We start from the raw sequence: 13,535 nt of genomic DNA, 5'->3' as shown, positions 1-13,535 counted from the left end.
TTTTCAATGGGGCATTTTCTTTGCCAATGGACCTGTTGCCTTTCTGATCCCTTCATACATGCCCCAGCATTCCCTGCGTCAATGGACATCTGGATATTCTAGCAAAGTTGTAACCGGTAATCATTGATGCCCTATCTCGGAGTCTGTTGGACTTCACTTAAAGAAGTCTCACAACACCAGGTTAAAGTCCAACAGGTTTATTTGGTAGCAAATACCATAAGCTTTCGGAGCACTGCTCCTTCGTCAGATGGAGTGGAAATGTGACACATTTCCACTCCATCTGACGAAGGAGCAGCGCTCCGAAAGCTTATGGTATTTGCTTCCAAATAAACCTGTTGGACTTTAACCTGGTGTTGTGAGACTTCTTACTGTGTTCACCCCAGTCCAACGCCAGCATCTCCACATCAGGACTTCACTTAAAGCAGCTTTTAGTGTATTCAGTGAGAATTTCTCACTTGGATCTGTCTTGTAATTAAAGAGAGTGGACTGCTTGGCCATCACAGTAATGTTAACCTTAAACCATGATGTGGAGATGCCGGCGTTGGACTGGGGTGGGCACAGTAAGAAGTCTCACAACACCAGGTTAAAGTCCAACAGGTTTATTTGGTAGCACGAGTTTTTGGAGCGCTGCCCCTTCATCAGGAGTTAGGTTCACAAACAGGGCATAAATAGACATAGACTCAATTACAAGATAATAGTTCGAATGCGGGCCTTAACAGGTAATCAAGTCTTTACAGGTGCAGACAATGCGAGTGGAGAGAGGGTTAAGCACAAGTTAAAGAGGCTCGCAATCCAAACATTATCTTGTAATTGCGTCAATGTCTATATATGCCCTGTTTGTGAACCCAACTCTCCACTCATCTGTGAAGGGGTAGCGCTCCGTAAGCTTGTGCTACCGAATAAGCCTGTTGGACTTTAACCTGGTGTTGTGAGACTTCTTACTGAGCCTTAAACCAGCCAACATTTGTCTACTCTTGCCTTCCATATGCTGAGGGTGCAGTATCATAGAAGGTGTCTTGAGATATGTTGCATTTTGTTTCCGACTCTGTATGGGCATGTCAGAGAGCTTCTGTTCAGTTGAGTAGAGGAACTGTTGGTTTTTACCTGGGTGGGCAGTATGGCTGCTGCTGATACAAGTACAACATTTCTGCTTTGAATGAAACGTTTGCATGTCGCCCTGATTGCAAATAATGTAGAACACGAGGAGATAAAGAGGCAAAGTAAAGAATTATCCTACTCAGAAAATGCAGTGGAAATTCCATTTGCAATGAGATTTAGGGCGAGATTTTCCAGCTGCGCCCTAAAACCGGAAAATCCCGCCCGAGGTCAACAGATCTTTGCAACGGACCGCTACAATTCCTGTGGCAGGCGGGACAGGAAAATCTCCCCCTTAAAGTAAACCTGAAGTGAACAAGATTCTTACTTTAAGCTTTAACTCTCTAAGGACTCAAAATAAAAAAATCTATTGTCGAAGACAAATTAAGTGCCTGTGCTGGCCATAAAACGTGTTTAATGAACCAAATTAAGTTAAGTTCATCTAACAGGTGTACTCGTTACAGACATCGTTCTTTTGCCAAATAGTTGAGCTGTTACTATGGAAACAAGGGGTGTCTTTGGAATGGCGGTCTTGGATGAAGGTCTCCAGTCCTACAGGAGGACATGAAGATGATGATGAATTACTTTCTAATAGCAATTTATCAAGCTTTCGTACAACATAAATACTAGGTTTAACATTACCCTGTCATTGTCAAAGTGGAAACAATGCAAAGTCTGTGGTGAAAGGTCTAAACTGTCATACAAAATATAGTTAATGGCTAAATGTGGTATAGCGCTGCAATTAGGTTCAGCCTCTAACAAAGACTTGCCCTCATCTGGAAGTAAATTATACTAGAAAATAAATGAAATGCAAATGTGTGAACAGAACTTGGTAAAAATAAAGTTTGCCTGATATAATACACTCAATCTCAGTCATTTGTACTCATGTAGTTTGGTAGACTAAACTCAAAAGTAAAGAATCTTTTCACTTTTATAATATTTCAACTAATAAATGTAGGTGAGCAAATAAACAGAATATTCATATTCTTGGGAGAATTGCAATGCAACATGGACAGGTAAATATTAGTCATGGACCTTAATATTGTTAGTTCACAGATTCCACTAATAATCAAATACTGGTAATCTTGCAATAATTAAGCTATGAAAATAATTATTGACTGAAAATGCAGTTACACATCACACAAGTGGAACATCCAATTTACTAGTCACCAGAAAACAATCAGGAGCATAGGTCAAATTGGATTTCTATTCTTGTTTTGCTGTAACTTTTATTGCTGTATCTTCTTACAAGAAGTAATAATTAGATGTGAATGATCATATATAAACAAAATAACATCAAGCTTTCAGCAAAAATAAGCCAATAGAGTTTATTAAAGGTTAGGGGCTGGATTTTCTTAGTATTTAAAGATTAGGGTCTGGATTTTCCTTTTTGTAATTGCGCAGTAAGACTCACTGCTGCATAGCTGTCTCAAACTATCTCTTGTTTCCAATGGAGACCAGTGCAGGGCATCCATTCTTTGCCCATCATAAATAGCAGCATGAGGGTGGGTTTTTTTATGAGGGGACATGCGAGTGCCCAGGTTCTTGGTGCATTTGCTCATTGTCTTCTCTTTGCATTGCCACACTCCTCAAACTGCCTGGATGAAGATAGTGTTAGCTGAGAGCAGTGGCAATTGAAATAAGTCTTCCGAGGCCATTGTCCCTTCACCAAATTTAAATTTATTGCAGCGCTATGCCACATTTAGCTATTAACTATTTTTTGTATGACAGTTTAGACCTTTCACCACAAACTATGCATTGCTTCTACTTTGACAATGACAGGGTAATGTTAAACCTAGTAAGCAACAGTCAGACAGGTACTTGTTCGTACAGAGTATAAACCCACAGTGCCAGTAACCTTGGCACTCCACATTGTGTGCACATGCAGGACTCCCTGTTTGGACAAGCCATTATTGCCTTATTCTGGGAGCTCATTTTCTAAGAGATTCCCATCGTGAAACTCGTTAAAGTAATTGCAGCAATAATGGCCCTTATTTCTTTAAATGGAAAAAGAATGCCAAATAGCGGTCCATTCTCCCTCCAAGTCGCTCCAGCATTTACTTCTAAAGGCCTCCATTGCAGTCTTCCCCTTTGGGACGCTTCTGTCTCTTTACTATTCCTTGCTGACTCTTGAAAATTCAACAACTATGACCTCCCAACCCAGGACAATGGATTGGGCTTGTGGAGGATTTGGAGGGGCAGCTGAATGTCCCACCCTGCTGCTTTTCCACTAATAGAAGGAGCATCCAAACCAAACTTTCACATTGACAATCCCATTTAAATCTCATTATGAAGTTATCTTGTAAACATGTTTATTATCATTTTATATAATATGGTATCTAACCCATATTTTGCAGTTGTTACATCAAATTATGAAGATTATTTTTCTATACTCATACACATTTGAAAACTGTTTATTCTTTTTCATTACCAATTAATGTGCAGTAAACTCGCCAGGATGTGGTAAGCTCATATTCGTAGCAACCAGGGAAGCTGAATGATAACCAAAAAAGAAAATGCTGGAAAATCCCAGCAGGTCTGGCAGCATCTGTAAGGAGAGAAAAGAGCTGACAGTTTCGAGTCCAGATGACCTGTCTTTTCTCTCCTTGCAGATGCTGCCAGACCTGCTGAGATTTTCCAGCATTTTCTCTTTTGGTTTCAGATTCCAGCATCCGCAGTAATTTGCTTTTATTAAGCTGAATGATAACATCATTTTTTTGAAGCAGTTCGGACAATAGTGTTACGATTGTGGTGACTATGATATGATGGATTAGCAATGCAATATGAAGGATTAGTAGCACAATCATGTACAAGACATGGGTTTGAATGGATTTCATAAAACTTTATTGCATTCTTTCACAGAATGTGGATGTTTCTGGCAAGGCCAACATTTGTTGTCCATCCCAAATGGACAACAAATAGGCCAGTTAAGAGTCAACCACATTGTTGTGAGTTTGGAGTCACATTTAAGCTAGACCAAATAAAGACAGCAGATTTCCCCCTTTAAATGATGTGAGTGAACCAGATGAGTTTTTATGACAATCAGTGATGGTTTCATGGTTGCCATTACTGAGACTAGTTTTCAATTCCAGACTTATTAACTGAATTTAAATTCCACTACCATGGTGGGATTTGAACCCACATCCCCCAAGCATTAGCCTGGGGCCCCTGGATTACTGGCACAGCAATATTACCACTAGGCCACCTTCTCCCCAGAATATAAAAGCAATGGGGACTAATGCAGATGTCTAGTTTTCTGTAATGGATCATAAGCAATTGAAAAACCTGATGAATTTTTATTTCTGTAAAGTGGTGTGTAAAGTGCAAGTGATCAGTCAGATTACCATACAAGGGTTTTTTTTTACATATAAATCTTATCCCTAAGACTCTTAACTGAAAACTGGATTTACAGGGTTTTTTAAAAACTTGTTAACAAGAAGAACAACAACAGCAATTTGCAATTACTCATAGAATATTTACAGTACAAAAGAAGACCATTCAGCCCATTAAGTCTGCACCAATTCTCTGACAGAACATCTTAGCCAGGCCCTATACCTGTAACCCTATGTATTTACCCCGCTAATGCTCTAACCTACATAAAATACTCAGCACTGCTGAGTGCTCTGCAACACTGCTCAACAGGTGGTAAAATAACAGCAAATCCCCAAGCAGGAATACAGAGGTAAAACAGAGAGGCTTGGGTCATTGAAATGGGGATGGAGGAGGAGGGAGGGACGGAGTTGCAGGTGGCATAGCTAATGTGAAAGATTTTAAGGATGCCTTAAATAAAAAAAGGCAGGGATAGAGTTGGTCAGGTGGAGGGAACTAGGCTATGAATGATAAAAACCAAGAGCACTGTGACTAAACAGACAACAGCCAAAAGGAGAGCTGGGGAATTGGAAACAAGAAGAGCCCAATGTTAGAGGACTGCAACTGCATCTGAGGACATAAAGTAGGAGGTGACTAAACTGAGGAAAGCAGAAGTGCTCAGAACTAAATATTTAAATGCACAATTAGGTATTAACTTCACACTGTTTCGAACCTAAGCTCCCCTGACAAAGATAAGTACATTGCATCCTAACAATGAGACAGAATGTGCATACCATTTGCGACCACAGAAATCTTTGAGTTTTCTAAGATGCTTGGTTTGGAGACTGTATAACATGATGAGAAATTCTCTCCAATTAAAACCTATCAAAAAAGAAGAAAAGTTATCACGCAATCTCTGTGTATGTACATAAATAGGTTTTTATTCAAAGTGTTCTTCAGATTTTCCACATGTATGCCTGAGAATTTACAGACATATCCTTCAGCTGTGACGGTTTTCCAGATGCCACCACAGAGTTTGATGCTAAGTGCCATTCACATATATAATGAAGTTTGAGTTGCTTGTCTCACTTGATCATGCCTTGTCGTTTTATCAAAATATCAAATGGTTCTGTTCCCTTTATTTAATTGACAGTCCTGGGACTTTTATGTCACAAGAACTGTTTTGTTCCATTATATATATTTATATGAGACATAGACATATGAAAGTGTTCCTACCTGTCAGTATCAGGATTTCATTGTATTTTGACATCAACGTCTCCCAAATATAATCAAATGTATGGAAAACTGTGGAATACTGAGTCTGCAGTACATGTCAAAATAAACTAACAGAAGTGTAAGCTTAAAGAGGGCTAATTCTGGGAACAAAAACAGAAAATGCTGGAAAATCTCAGCAGGTCTGACAGAATCTGTGGAGAGAGAATAGAGGCAATGGGGTGGGATTTTCTGGCCTTGCTCACCCCAAAACCAGAAAATCCCACCCGAGGTCAACAGACCTTTTCATGGTCCGTCCCTCACCCCCTCCGATTCCCGTGGCGGGCAGGATGGTAAAATTCTGGCCAATGTTTCAAGTCAGGATGACCCTTCATCAGAGGGAATTCTGGGAATATTCAAATCAGACAGCATTTGTGGAGAAAGAGAGAGAATTAATGTTTCAGGGCAATAATCTTTTGTTATAGCCTATTTTATAAGTCAGAGTTTATGCTCAGTGACTCTATATAGTTCATCTTCTATCTTCTTCCCCTCAGTCACAACCCAGTTACTCTCTAGAATTTTCTTCCCACCGTTTTTTCTCCATCTTCAAAGATTCCTGAAAACCTAACAATTTGTTCATGCTTTCAGTCAGCTTCACTAACTTCTCTCCTATGCTATAGTGTCCACCATTCCCCTGTCAATTATATAAATGGTGCAATATCAATGCACATTCTTATTACTTTCAATCATTTCAAATGCTCTATTTCACTTCCTGAGTGAGGGAAATGATATATGTTATAATCTGTTCTTTGTGATATAACATATTGATACTGAAACCTTATGAAAAATCACTACTTAAAATGGTTATGTGGGAAACGGGAATTTGGTTTATCAAATTTAAATTCCTGATGGGTCTTCTTCTTCTTAGGTAGTCCCTCAGAGTCGAGGATGACTTACTTCCAAACTAAACTGAGTTCTCAGGTGATTGAAGAGTCCATTGCGTGACCCACAATCTCTGTCACAGATGGGGCAGACGTGGTTGGAGGAGTGGGTGGGTGGGATGTCCAGGTTGCCTTGTGTTCCTTGTATTGTCGACACTTGGCTTCAGTTTGCTCTCAGTGACGAAACTCAAGGGGCGGGGACTTTCTGGTGCAGATTGAGCTGATCCCAGAAAGTAGGGTGCGGGCCTAAAAATTGGGTTTGTGCCCAGCACCAAAAACGGTTTGCAATCATCCTGGTCCCTTTCTAATAGCGTAAACCAGAAAGGATGAGGCCAATTAACATACTTAAAGTACAGTAAGAAGTCTCACAACACCAAGTTAGAGTCCAACAGGTTTATTTGGAATCATGAGCTTTCGGAGCGCTGCTCCTTCACCAGGATTGGCGTTTCCTGGTCAATTGACAAAACATCTCTACCCAGGTGCTGATTAAGGAGGCCTTAAGGGCAGATCAGGCACTGGATGAATATGACTCTACAACTCTCTTACCAGAGTCTTTTGCCGGAATTTTACTGCCTCAGCTGCCCTTGAATCGGGCGGGGGGGGGGAGAGGCTCGCAGAACAGAATTCTCCGTTGGCCTCAGGCGGAATTTTACGAGCCTTGCCCGAGCGAGGTCATAAAATAGCTCCCTTTGAGTGCTTCAGTGTTGATTTGCTGCAACATTGTTTCTGTTGCCGTCACTGCTTTGGGGCAATATTGATGTTGATCACAGAGTGGGTTGGAGGGTGGTCCATCTAGCAATTGTTAACAGAAGCCAGAGGATGGTTGTAGAGGGTTGTTTTTCAAACTGGAGGCCTGTGACCAGCGGTGTGCCTCAGGGATCGGTGCTGGATCCACTGTTATTTGTCATTCATATTAATCATTTGGATGAGAATATAGGAGGCATGATTAGTAAGTTTGCAGATGACACCAAGATCGGTGGCATAGCGGACAGTAAAGAAGGTTATCTCCGATTGCAACGGGATCTTGATCAATTGAGCCAGTGAGCTGACGAATGGCAGATGGAGTTTAATTTAGATAAATGCAAGGTGATTCATTTTGATAGATTGAACCAGGGCAGCACTTACTCAGTTAATGGTAAAGCATTGGGGAGAGCTACAGAACAAAGAGATCTGGGGGTACAAGTTCATCGCTCCTTGAAAGTGGAGTCACAGGTGGACAGAGTGGTGAAGAAGGCATTCAGCATGCTTGGTTTCATTAGTCAGAACATTGAATACAGGAGTTGGGACGTCTTGTTGAAGCTGTACAAGACATTGGTAAGGCCACACTTGGAATACTGTGTACAGTTCTGGTCACCCTATTATAGAAAGGATATTATTAAACTAGAAAGAGTACAGAGGAGATTTACTAGGATGCTACCGGGACTTGATGGTTTGATTTATAAGGAGAGGCTTGATAGACTGGGACTGTTTTCCCTGGAGCATAGAAGGCTGAGGGGTGATCTTATAGAGGTCTATAACATAATGAGGGGCATAGATCAGCTAGAAAATCAATATCTTTTCCCAAAGGTAGGGGAGTCTAAAACTAGAGGGCATAGGTTTAAGATGAGAGGGGTGAGATACAAAAGGGTCCAGAGGGGAAATGTTTTCCCACAGAGGGTGGTGAGTGTCTGGAACAAGCTGCCAGAGGTAGTAGTAGAGGCGGGTACAATTTTGTCTTTTAAAAAGCGTTTAGACAGTTACATGAGTAAGATGGGTAGAAAGGGATATGGGCCAAATGCGGGCAATTGGGACTAGTTTAGGGGTTAAACAAAAAGGGTGGCATGGACAAGTTGGGCCGAAGGGCCTGTTTCCAAGCTGTAAACATCTATGTCTCTCTGACTCTATGACCCATCTGTAGCTTCCAGTTTTGGGGCATATGTGCTGAGGACAGTGAGCCAAAGAGTCAGTAGGCATTCGTTTACCCACAAGGGAAGTTGATGAGACTGCCAACTCATTCATTTTTAATGGTGAAGTCAAACTGTGGAGGTGGCAATCTCATTGGAGCTTACTTTTCCAGAAGATTGTACAACTGCCACATTGTTCCTTAAGCTGGCTTCCTCTGCCCACCAGCCAGTGGTAAGTATACGATGTTCCAGTCAGCCACTGTTGGGATTGCCCATGAGAAACCTGATGTTCCAGGTTCCGAACTTCATTTTAAGGGGTAGAAGATGCCTGTGTCTGAATTCTTTTGAGGTGTGATGGGTGTTGCACACCAGCTATAGGAAGGCTGATGGAGCAATGCCTTGATCCAGAGTTAAGTGGATCCAAGATGACTGAAAGGCAGGCTCCGCTGTATGGGTCCAGGCCATAAAAGCACACATGCTACCACTGTCCTCCTTTCTCTTTCCCACAGGTCCTCTGTCCTCTGGGACACACAAAGTGCAGTGGAAGGCACATGAGGGTGTGACGGGCCTGTAGGTCCCCACTGCTCCTCTCACACTTTCACTGTTAATGTCCTCACTGCTTCTCTTACTCTCTGACTATTAACATCCCCACTCCTCCTCTCAAACACTCTCACCAACTCCTGAAGTATAATCAACTTTTTATGGATTTCTTGAATGAATTTTTATATATCTATATTTGCCAAATGTTTTGCTTCATATTATTGTTTAAATGTAAGTAATGTTATCATTTCTTTTAACCTTTGACATTCAGATTTGTCTGGTACCATTTGCTATTTCGAAGAGAATGTATTTGTATCATGCTAAATCTGGTAAACCAAGGTGGTAATTGTTAATTCCTCAGATACACACCTTTGTGAGAGTGGAATATAGAACTGGGTGGAATAAATCAAAGTCAATCTTTCTTAGCAGAGTTATTGATTTGCTTTTCTCAGCACCCTTGACAACACACCATGGTCTGACAGTACGATTCCAAGCAGTGCTGCTCCATGTGTCTCCAGAGGAAGAATCTTTAGGTATTTCAGGCACATTATTTATGACACTGGCCATACAGTGGGCACTGGACTATAATTTGATGTGCCGACCATCAGTCTAGGGCTGAGGAATGCTCATAGAGAACAACAAGCAATTGTTTTTCGTCATGCCATCTGAGGAACAGGTGCCTCAGTAAAAGGGTGGTAAGTTATCCTAAGCAGATGAACAGAACTTAAGAGTGTGCAAGAGGTAGTGACCTTTGACATCTTCTTCAGTTGGGACGCCCTTTTCGTCTGCAACTGTATTCTATAAATGCATCATTCTGGTAAGCCGCAAATAGTCAACTGATTAGCTTGAATGATATCTATGTCACACTGAAGAATGAGAGAGTGAATTGGAAAGTTATTGCTTGAATTCTTAGAAAGGTTGGTTCTCCTTGTCACCACCTACACACTCAATCTTCTATAAAGTACATATCTGCCATCTAACAAAATATTACTGTCCTCCTGACAGACGACTGAGAAATATCGCTTGTGTCTGAGATTCAATACAGATCAAAGCCTTAGTTGACAAGTGGATGGTATAGGGATAGCTTACTCTTTGCTGGCTTTCATTGTCTACAACATTGGAGAGAGGGTTCTCCTGTGCCTATCTTATATAAGATCATGGCAGCCACAAGAGTTGTCAACTTTTAGTCAGGCCTTTGTAAATGTTACTAAGAATGCTGGTGAACTGCACTTCCACACTCTGCATCAATCCAGAAAAAAAGATTGACAGAACACCAGCAGTGAGATCTCACACATTTCTTATCCCAACAGTGTTATTGCCTGAATCACTGTCTCTTGCAACTTTTTCTTTGCTTCAAATTTGCTTCAGTCCAAAATGACTCCATTAAGTTACATAAAGTTAGATATGTTTACATAACTAACCATTTACTTCATTTGTTTTGTTGTTCAGGGCTGTGTAGCATATTCGTCACTCTCTGCCGGATAGAATCATGGGAACATTAAATAGTTATAGCACAGTCAGGTGCATACTAGATGGTGAGCAATCTGATAGTCTGCCCACTATGTCTGCTTCCAGCACGTATGCAGCATGTATGTGCTAGCACCCTTCTGAGGATAGCGATCAGCAGCAGCAGAAGTAGCCAGAAATGATCTATCACAAGTTTTAGCCTCTGTGGCACTGAAGCCAGTGTAACTAGGGAGCCCAATTTTGCAACCCAATGTTCAATGGAATAAAAACATCACAATGTGGATATCTGTTTACGATGTCCACATTGTGATGTTTTTTATTGATGAATAAAGATTTGGAATGAAGTTCAGATTTTTAAAATTTATGGATGTTCCATAAATGTGAGCCTGCGCGTGCCAGTGGGAGAGAGACTGCAGCCGGAGTGAGTTTCAGCCAGAGTGAGGATATCGGGAATTTGGAGCTGAGTGAGAATTTGGTGCCGAGGGCAAAGAGGTCCTCATCTTCGGGAGAGACGGACCAGCGAGGGAGACTCGAGGGCAAGTGAGAGGTAGAAGGAAATCAAACCGTGCCGTCACAGCCAGCAGGTAAATGATTGGTTGGTGACTGGTAAATAATTTTTTCTTTTCTTTTTACTCTCAGCATTGTAGTTGTTGTTGTTGTTGTTGTACACTACAATAGTGTTTCTGTGTAATTTCTATGGTTTACAGTTTGTAAAGGTTATATTCGATAGTAACGAGCGGCAGGAAAGAAGGGCCCGAGAGAATTGGATATAATCTGAAACAAAACATCTTTCAAAAGTTTAATTTAAAGGGGTGAGACATGACAGGACAGCTCCAAGCTGTGGTTTGCTCCTCTTGCTCCATGTGGCAGGCTGGGGACAGTTCCAGTCCCCTGGGTCAGCATGTGTGCAGGAAGTGTCTCCAGCTACAGCTCCTGGAAGCTCGAGTTTCAGAGCTGGAGCGGCGGCTGGAGACACTGTGGAGCATCTGCGAGTCAGAGAGTATTGTGGAAAGCACGGATAGAGAGGTGGTCACACCGCAGGCTCAGACTCCGCAGGCAGGAAGGGAATGGGTGACCACCAGACAGAGCAAGAGAGATACGCAGGTTATGCAGGAATCTCCTGTGGCCATTCCCCTGCAAAACAGATATACTGCTTTGGGTACTGTTGAGGGGAATGACCTCTCAGGGAAAGCAGCAGCAGCCAAACCCGTTGCACCACGGCTGGTTCTCTTGCAGTGCAGAGGGGTGAAAAGTGTGCCAGTGCAATAGTTATAGGGAATTCAATTGTAAGGGGAATAGACAGGCATTTCTGTGGCCACAAACGAGACTCCAGGATGGTATGTTGCCTCCCTGGTGCTCGGGTCAAGGATGTCTTGGACATCATGTTTTTTGCCCCTTGGTATTTCTCAACTCTGCCCATACAGACTCCATGTTGACAGAGCTAATATCCTTTCTCATTATTGTGTTAATTTCCCCTTTAACCAGCAGTGCCACTCCACCACTTTTTCCTTTATGCCTGTCCTTCCAAAATATTGAATACCCTGGGACATTCAATTCCCACGCCGGTTACTAATAACTGATTTCCTTCAATTCCACCCTTTCTCTAGACAATTGTTTTTCAAACTTTTTTCCTGGCGACCCACTTTTACCAAATGGCCATCCCTCGCAACCCATGTCATGTGGGATGTGGATGCGGTGTTTTTGGATTTCCAAAAGGCGTTTGATAAGGTGCCTCACAAAAGGTTGCTGAAGAAGATTGGGTCACACGGAGTTGGGGGTAGGGTGTTAGCGTGGATTGGGGATTGGCTATCCGACAGGAAGCAGAGAGTCGGAATAAATGGGTGCTTTTCTGGTTGGCAGATGGTAACTAGTGGCGTGCCGCAGGGATCGGTACTGGGGCCTCAACTATTTACCATTTATATAGACGATCTGGAGGAGGGGACTGATTGTAGGGTAACAAAGTTTGCAGACGACACAAAGATAAGTGGAAAAGTGAATCATGTGGAGGGCGTAGAAGGTCTGCAGAGAGATTTGGACAGGCTGAGTGAGTGGGCGAGGATCTGGCAGATGGAGTATAACGTTGACAAAAACGAGGTTATTCACTTTGGAGGACATAATAGCAAATTGGATTATTATCTAAATGGAAAAAAATTGCAACATGCTACTGTGCAAAGGGACCTGGGGGTCCTTGTGCATGAGACGCAGGTGCAACAGGTGATCAAGAAGGCAAATGGGATGTTGGCCGATATCACAAGGGGGATAGAATATAAAAGCAGAGATGTCTTGCTGCATCTGTACAGGGCATTGGTAAGGCTGCAGCTGGAATACTGTGTGCAGTATTGGTCCCCTTATTTGCGGAAGGATATATTGGCCTTGGAGGGAGTGCAGAGAAGGTTCACCAGGTTGATACCAGAGATGAGGGGTGTTGATTATGAGGAGAGACTGAGCAGATTGGGTTTGTGTTCGTTGGAATTTAGAAGGCTGGGGGGGGGATCTTGGAGACCTATAAGATAATGAAAGGGCTGGATAGGGTAGAGATGGAGAGATTCTTTCCACTTAGAAAGGAAACTAGAACTAGAGGGCACAGCCTCAAAATAAAGGCGGGTCAGTTTAGGACAGAATTGAGAAGGAACTTCTTCTCTCAGAGGGTGGTGAATCTCTGGAATTCTTTGCCCACTGAAGTGGTGGAGGCTACCTCGTTGAATATGTTTAAATCACATAGATGGATTCCTGATCGGTAAGGGAATTAGGGGTTATAGGGATCAGGTGGGTAAGTGGAATTGATCCACTTCAGATCAGCCATGATCTTATTGAATGGCGGGGCAGGCTCGAGGGGCTAGATGGCCTACTCCTGCTCCTATTTCTTATGTTCTTATGTTCTTATGTAAACTCCATCTGCCATTCGTCAGCCCACTGGCCCAATTGATCAAGATCCCGTTGCAATTGGAGATAACTTTCTTCACTGTCCACTATGCCACCAATCTTGGTGTCATCTGCAAACTTACTAACCATGCCCCCTATATTCTCATCCAAATCATTAATATAAATGACAAATAACAGTGGGCCCAGCACTGATCCCTGAGGCACA

Source organism: Mustelus asterias, chromosome 2, assembly GCF_964213995.1.
Source record: "Mustelus asterias chromosome 2, sMusAst1.hap1.1, whole genome shotgun sequence".
NCBI classification, from domain to species: Eukaryota; Metazoa; Chordata; class Chondrichthyes; order Carcharhiniformes; family Triakidae; genus Mustelus; species Mustelus asterias.
Note: the sequence above shows the minus strand (reverse complement) of the source record.